The 8,162-nt window shown below is 43.5% G+C and overlaps 1 long non-coding RNA gene across 1 annotated transcript; it reads left to right on the top strand.

Annotated features, from left to right (window-relative positions):
• The first annotated feature begins 283 nt into the window (after positions 1–283).
• Positions 284–5,008, top strand: LOC134469072 (uncharacterized). The gene is made up of 3 exons (XR_010038928.1): positions 284–414; positions 2,668–4,258; positions 4,355–5,008. It is a non-coding gene; the product is annotated as an uncharacterized LOC134469072 (long non-coding RNA).
• Positions 5,009–8,162: the final 3,154 nt, after the last annotated feature.

Raw genomic sequence — 8,162 nt, 5'->3', positions numbered from 1 at the left:
AGGAGTAAGCTGTGTGTTGCATTTCGGTGTGTGTGTGTGTGCGTGTGCGTGTGCGTGTGTGTGTGCGTGTGTGTGTGTGTGTGCGTGCGTGCGTGCGTGCGTGCGTGCGTGCGTGCGTGCGTGCGTGCGTGCGTGCGTGCGCGCGCGCGCGCGTGTGTGTGTGTGTGTGTGTGCGTGTGTGTGTGTGTGTTTGTGTGGGTGTGGGCGTCTGTCTATCTTTCCGTCCGTCTGTCTCTGTCCGTCTTTCTGTCACTCTGTCTCTGTCTCTGTCTTTGTCTCTCTCTCTCTCTCTCTCTCTCTCTCTCTCTCTCTCTCTCTCTCTCTCTCTATTGTGACTCACATGCTCCCCTCAACCCTCCCTATTCGCTTCCACAGAAGAGCCTGATACTGCCACTGCTGACCAGAAGAAGCCAGGTGAGATTCAGAACCGCGTTCACAATAGTTCAGTGCTCAGACAAGACAGACCCTTGGAGCCTTCTTCAAAAACCAAATTAATAATTGAGGCATTTAGGCTTAGATCTTTTCAGTTTGCACATTTTCTGTGTTGCCTGTTGTTCCCTAAATAGCATACATGAGCAAGGATGCAAGTTGTTGTTGTTGTTGTTGTATGCATGTACTGGCAGTAACCCTTACTGAATGGTCTGTCATAGTATAAGCTGTAGCCAGGGTTCCCACACGTCCTGGAAAACCTGGAAAACCTGGAAATTTAGAGATGTGTTTTCAAGTCCTTGAAAGTCCTGGAAATTCACCAAATGTCCTGGAAAAAAATATTTGTCCTGGATTTTTTTCCCTTCAACTTTTTCCCGATTTTGTTTGTGGTATAATTTTTACTCTTCTCCGAGTCTAGACACGACGATTCAATTTATATCCACCTATTGAATGCATTATTGTCCACACACACAGGTTGGTCAGGTTGCCATCTTTGATTGCACTTATACACAGTCATATTCTTTGACACAGTGTTGCCAAAAGTCGCTAGATGTCGCTAGTTGGCTTGCTGAAAAGTCGCTAGCTGATATCATGGCGTTATATATCTCTCGAAAACCTGCTTACGGTCATAATAGGCCTACAAATAGGCAGTGCTAGCACTTCCTTACAAAAAATTGTACTGCTATCTTTTTTGGAGATCAGAGCTTTCAGTCTCACTAGCCACTTTGAAAGCTAGTTTGATCTTTGGTGTGACAAATCACAGTAGTGGCATCAATTGTTTGTATGCAAGAATATTCCAGGGGAAAAAGAAACTGGCAACAACACTGGCTTGCAGAAAGACAGAAACCACTGCCCACAATGGTTGGTGAGCAAAAAAGTCAAAGTCAAGTCCTGTGGGGAACGTGTTTAAATCCAAGTACACTATTTTTGCGATGAGAGAAACTAATAATGTTTTAATTTCTGAGATAATGTGACTTTAATGTGAGTTGACATTGCACTTTCATTTAATTCCGAATAAACGATCAGAAAGCATTTCACTTGAACAGAGGATGCACGTGCTTTGCTTGTGAAATTTGACATAGGGGCGTGGTCGCCAAGCTTCAGCAGATTCCTACTAGTGGGACAGCTGGTGATCTTCAACCGCAACCCAGGTCAATACCTTTGGACAAAGAACATAGAATGGATAAGAACGCTTATTCGCAGGAAATTGCATTGGCCACGGTGTAGTACGGGGGCGTAGCCCGGGGACACCATGCGCAGTGGATGCAAGGCCATGATCGATACAAATCGTGATACTGGAAACTCCGCAATTAGAATTGCATTGTGGGTGCGAGGAGCTGCTGCTAGTTCTGGCCCGGTCAAAATAGGATGTCCTGTCGTCAATGTTCAGTTTGTGGTTAAATTACAGCTGTCATTCAGCCTTAATTACAGCTGACACAAATTCACTATGTCCTATGACCTTTTCCACACTCCAGCCCTGGCAGTAGTGGCTTTGCATTTTACCTTGCCGCCAGTACTAAGCAAATAACGTACATTGGATAAGAAGTATCACTCAATGGAAAATGCATTGGGTTAGGTGTAGTCCGAGGACATTGCTTAAAGACACTGTGCTCATGGTCAGTGGGTGCAACGCCATAATGGATAAAATCTGAACTCTGTAACTTCGCAAAATTGGTCAAGAGAGGAGATCCAGTTGTCAGTGTTTAATGCAATCCCTCCTATCACTAGTCTCCTTAGTAGTAACTGCAGAAGAAGAAAGTGACTCCCCTTGCGGCCATGCCATACTATGCTCTTATGACGTCTTTGGACGTACCCTCTTCCCTAACACACTGTACTCATTCATTACAACTCATTTCAACCTTAAAGTCACATTGTCTCTAAAATGCATTGTGTGTCGCTGTGTATGTCCAAATTGTGGGTCCGACGGATGAAATATCCGTCCTGAATTATCCAAAAATAGTCCTGGAAATGTCCTGGAAATATCCTGGAAAATGATTTTTGAAAAAGAGTGGGAACCCTGTGTAGCCCCTTAAAGCACGCCGTATCTCCAGTGGCGCGCTGTAATAGTCATTGAAAAGTCAAGTACCATAGTAGTACTACAATACTATGACATAACACAGGGCCTTTAGTAATGCACTACGACTTGGTCATTTCCATTCTGGTAACAGCAAATTTATAACACTGTGTCTTAAGGGGTTAATTGCAACGCAATCATTGAATCCCTTTTTTGGCCCCCAGGCAAGATCCCCTACTTCCAGTGTGTTGTGTACCCCGGCAAGTCCAAGCAAGGCCAAGGAGGCGCTCCCTGGAGACCCCTCGGCCCAAACATGACCCCAGCGATGACCACCGCCATGCGGGCAGCCATGGAACAGAGGGCTTCCCTCATGGAGGCCAGAGCCAGGGCAGGGGGACAATAGTAAAAAACAACCACAGCCCTTCCGGACATCAACTCTTCTCACCTATCACTCACCCTTTTTCGGAGGTGGAAAAAAAGTAAACACCCTGGCACATTTTTGTTTGCTCCAGCCAATTCAACGAACCAACTGATGCTAATTTCCACGTCACTTCAGGAGCTAATTTGTGAAATCGCCTGTGCTGGGAGCACTGGTAGAATGAAAATCGAAGGGCTTTTACTCTGTCCGTTCAGTTTTCCACCTCTCGCCCTTGCTGCACCCATTTCATCAGGGGACTTTTCCCACTCCAAACCACCAGGTGGTGATGTGGCGCTGCTCATCACCAACACTGACAGTGCTGTCCTGCTGCTGCTGCCAGCTGATGTGCTAGTGGGCCTTTCTTTAACCTCTGATTGCAGTCAGTAGATGAGGCCTTTAGTCACTGATCATGGGGTCGAGGGGAAAGTGTTTTTTTTTTTTTTTAAATAAATGGGTTTATTGACTGTATTGTAGAGTCTAATTTCCAATCTTTTATAGACATTGGCTTTGGTATATTTATTTTATTTATTTAAAGGGCTGATGATTTTGTTGAAGCTATGGCACCATCCAGTGTTTCCTATGCCCGCACATACTGTAGGTGTATATAAGATACTGTAAAAAAAGAAGTTTAGGATTTATTACAATATAATATATTTATCTAAGTTATGCATATATTTTCACGGAGGAGTTTTTGTTTTTTGGAGAGTGAAATTTGTGAATGTTCTGACATATTGTATATACTATGGGTAAATCTTACTATATCAACTGGCAGTTTACACATTTTTTTGTTATTTTTATGGTAAATGCAACAGGACTTTTTTTCCCTTGCAATACTTAATCTCATATTATTTGGTTTGAAATCACTTTGAACTTGTTTGATTTCTCTTTGCTCCTCGTTTGATGATTGATAGTTTAAGTATTAAATCACTTCCACACAGAAGCATGTAGGAACGCGCACACATACACACACACACACACAAACACATAGATGTGCACACACGCACGCACGCACGCACACACGCACTCTCTCTCTCTCTCTCCCCCGCTCTGGGTCCCTTTCCTAACCCCCCCACTGGTAATGGGATTATCTTGAGTGTGTCTGTGTCTGTGTGTGTGTTTCCGCCCTGATATGGTGCTGCCATCAAGCCCAGGCTGCCTGCATGCTGTGTATCTTGGCAGAGAGGGGAAGTCCTACTTCCCACTGTTCCTCATGGCCAAGGCAGGTTTAAATTTGGAATTAGTTATTAACATGAAAAATTCCTTTCATAAAAATCTGCATTCTTTGGATGGTTCAGTTGTTTGTTTGGGTGTGGTAATAGAGAAAATCACGTGGATCTCACCCGTTTTCACATAATGTGATTCACTACCTACGGTATGTAAGCGAATATGGATGAGAGGTTTGTCTGGCGGCAAACGCCATACTCAATCACAAGTGTCCAGCAATTCGAAAAGAATGCGCAAGGCAGCATGGGTACTCCCAGGCTAGATGAGAGGTAACTATTAATGTAATTTACCGCATGGTAAAAGATTTCAGGGCACTGTTTTTCTCCTGATTTCCTTTGTTTTGTCTTTTCTTTTTCTAAAATTATGTTTTATGTGTGCTATAAACACACACACACACACACACACACACACACACACACACACACACACACACACACACACACACACACACACACACACACACACACACACTGTATAGTAAAGCTGCCTTAAGGCATGCAAGCTGGTGTCTGGCGTTGCTATGCACCAGAGCTTCAAATGAAACGGAGGGTATTTTTATGAAAACAAACGTCAAATCCTTCCTTCATGTGCAAAGCAAGGGATGAAAAAAATGCGCCCTCTCGTTAGAACAGAGAGAGGAGATGACCTAAGAGTGCCTGTGCACCTACTTGACCAAGTTTTTTTTTTGAAAATAGAGAGCGTGTTGTGTGTAGTCTTTTCCCAACACTGCCTCTGTCTTGTTTGTGCGTGACTAACAACTTTTATTTATTTGCACATTGCCATTTGCCTTTTTTAAACGCCTGGCAACGTGACTTATGGGATATGTGGTGCCAATCCACTGTCAGTTTTGTCTTACCGAAAACAAATCGTGAGGTGACGGGTTAGTGGAATAGAGGTGTTGCTTGAAATTGGGGGCCAACTAAGGTGCTGTTTCCACGTAGCAGGATATTTTTTTAGCAGGGTATTTTTTTCTCCTGCTACGTGGAAACGCATGTGGATTAAAAAAATCCTCCATTGTAACAAATGCGTTTCAGACCCCTAAACAGGATATTTTTTTCTCCTGCTATTTTTTTCTCCTGCACCTGGATTTTTAAATATCTGCTACGTGGAAACGGAAGGCCAAAACCAATGCAAAACCAATACAAGCAGGAGAAAAAAATATCCACATATAAAAATATCCAGCTACGTGGAAACGGCACCTAAAACAAAAAAGGTTGGAAGGAGGGGGTTGGTGGGGGGGACGGGCATCAGGGGGCCCAGGGGCCCCGAAGCGATTACGGAAACACTTCTGGACCTCTGCAGCAAACTTGCAAATAGAAGTTCATCTTCAAAAACCCTTTGATTCGTATTCTAGGCCTGAATCCGTGCTGGTCTCGATTTGAGAGCATGGCCGTACTAGGCCTGCAAAAGGCAGTCGCTGTCAGCTCGCCCTGCCTTATTAACTAATCTCACAGATGGCTGTGGCAACATCAGAAGATTGTGCATTCCTGTCTGTACATACAGATTTTTTTATCTCCCGCTTGCCAGAACCTTCTTCTGCCTTCGTGTGCGCTAGTAGCCCCATGCTGTGTGTGTGTGTGTGTGTGTGTGTGTGTGTGTGTGTGTGTGTGTGTGTGCGTGCGTGCGTGTGCGTGTGCAAGTGTGTGTGGAAGAAGGGCATGCACAACGGCTGTCAGCTACAGAAGCGTGACAGGGCGACTGGAAGTAGGGCAGGGAAGCAACAATCTGACTTTGAAGTTACAGAATAGAATGCTTGACGTTTTTTTTTCTTTTCCCTCCTCCAAGCCAACTCCCCCCAACTCGCACCTCTATTACGCCGCCCCATTCCCCTCCCTACTGCCACCAGGGAAGGAAGAGGGTAGTTCAGATGTACTTATAGTATATTGCCTGTTGCCACTGACTGAGTATTTCCATCCAGGGCCGCTGACAGCTTTTTCCGGGCCTGGGCAAAGTCATTTGAAAGGGCCTCCGATCCAATACAAACAATGCAATGAGGACCCAAGTTTGGGCCCCCTTGATCTCTGGGCCCAGGACAACTGGACCCTTTGTCCCCCTGTCAGCTTCTCTCTTTCCACCCAAGCAAGCAGTCGCAATCAGAGCTAATAATAATTCATGCCAATATCAAACGGCACTGAAAGCTGCATACAGGGTGGCAGTCATCGTCAATTGATGTGCCTGAGAGTATCTATGATTATATTGTATATCTCTACACGGCGTCTGAGACACATTTGTTTGTCTTGACTTCAAAGGCACACACCACTAAAATAATAATGTTTCCAAAATCGTTTATGCAGTTGACCATTTCTGTGGATCATCCCTAGCCAGGCCGCGCCCTTCTAGTGACGCAGCACCTCCACCGTTGCTTCTAGTCAGGCCAGGAGCAATACAAATATTGTTTCTGAGCTCCAGAACAATCGGGAACTCCTCCCACTTTGTCCGGAAGCAATCAACTAGTAGCAAACTGAGGCGGGTCAACCATGCCGTTTGGGAAAGGTTAATAGGGTAACACTTTATTTTAGGGATACATCTATTAGCAGTAATACATACAACGTTCCTCTATAAGTAACTTGTAAGGCATGTACAAAGCAAAATCAAACATTTGTTAGGCATGTATTCGCAAATGTCTTGTTCATGCAAAATAAGGGATTTAGGCCCCTATTACCAATTTAACCTTAGTAAGGACCTAGTAGGCCTTATCATTTGCTTAGTACATGACTTGCAAGGTACTTATGCAGGCATTGACATTGTATGTATTAGTGCTAATAGATGTATCCCTAAAATAAAGTGTTACCGTTAATTGTTATGCTCTTGGTCCGACCAAGTCTCGAAGAGATTTGAAAGTCGATGATAAACAGCCTAGTTCCTTGCAGGGTAAGAGGCACCTTTCTGCCTTCCGTAACGGGGGGCAACCACACAAAGTATGTACGTTTGAAAGAGAGGGTGGTTTGGTCCCTCTATAGTTTTAATATGAGACAATTCTTCTTCCTGCATGTAAGGTGACTGAAGAATAAAACAACTTAATGTTGCTTTAAGACTCCTAAGACACGATTGAACTCTTTTCTCGTCCTCAGAAATGAGAGACGGATAAGATGGACCTCATGTTTACACAACTGTCTGAATGGATACCTTTGTATCTGTTCATATGAGTTGATGAACACTCTTAAAATGTTAAATGTTATATGTATGTCATGGTGGAAGTTAAAACACAGCTACCTTAGAGGGATTACCTTGTTAATTGAGATGGCATTGAGGAGACATGATATCTGTTTATTTTGGCTGTACAGTATGCTATCAATGTGGTTTTGTGTGTTGCTTACGGTACCTTCACACTGGCTTTGTAAGCACACATATTCTACATTTCGTTTTGACATGATACTTGATTGACATCATGTAAAGATGATAGGTTTCGTGAAGCTTGAGGACAAGAAATGTTTTGTCATGGTATTTGCTAGTAAGCTTGTGGACATGAAATGTGTTGTCATGGTATTTGCTAGTAAGCTTGTGGACAAGAAATGTGTTGTCATGGTATTTGCTAGTAAGCTTGTGGACAAGAAATGTGTTATGGTATTTGCTAGTAAGCTTGTGAACAAGAAATGTGTTGTCATGGTATTTGCTGGTAAACTTGTGGACAAGAAATGTGTTGTCATGGTATTTGCTAGTGTCGTCTACACTGATGATTCAGATTGACACCGGTTTGTGTTGTTTTACAACCTACAGTCAGCTACCAATCGTCTTTAGTGAAGTTGCTCCTCTTTGAAATTGGACAGCTACTATGCCTCTAAAACACATTGCATCTTCAGATTTGTATATTTTTTATCAACCACTGTATCATGTTGCAAGCACAACACCCACTTGAAGCATTTGAATTGTTGATTGTCGTACTATGGATGAGAGCGTATTGCTGCATGGTCAATCGAATGGTTATACAATTGTGTAATGCAACCTTTGAAATGCATGAATGATTGGCTGACAGACGGTGGCCTTCAACGCATCTCCAAACACCAGTGACTGAGCTGGGAGCTATTTTTTTAGCTAAGGCTAAGGAAAGACTAAGGGCTTGCTCATTTTGATAAATGT

Source organism: Engraulis encrasicolus, chromosome 18 (genome assembly GCF_034702125.1).
Source record: "Engraulis encrasicolus isolate BLACKSEA-1 chromosome 18, IST_EnEncr_1.0, whole genome shotgun sequence".
Classification (NCBI taxonomy): Eukaryota; Metazoa; Chordata; class Actinopteri; order Clupeiformes; family Engraulidae; genus Engraulis; species Engraulis encrasicolus.
Note: the sequence above shows the minus strand (reverse complement) of the source record. Positions and strands in the feature narration are given on the sequence as shown.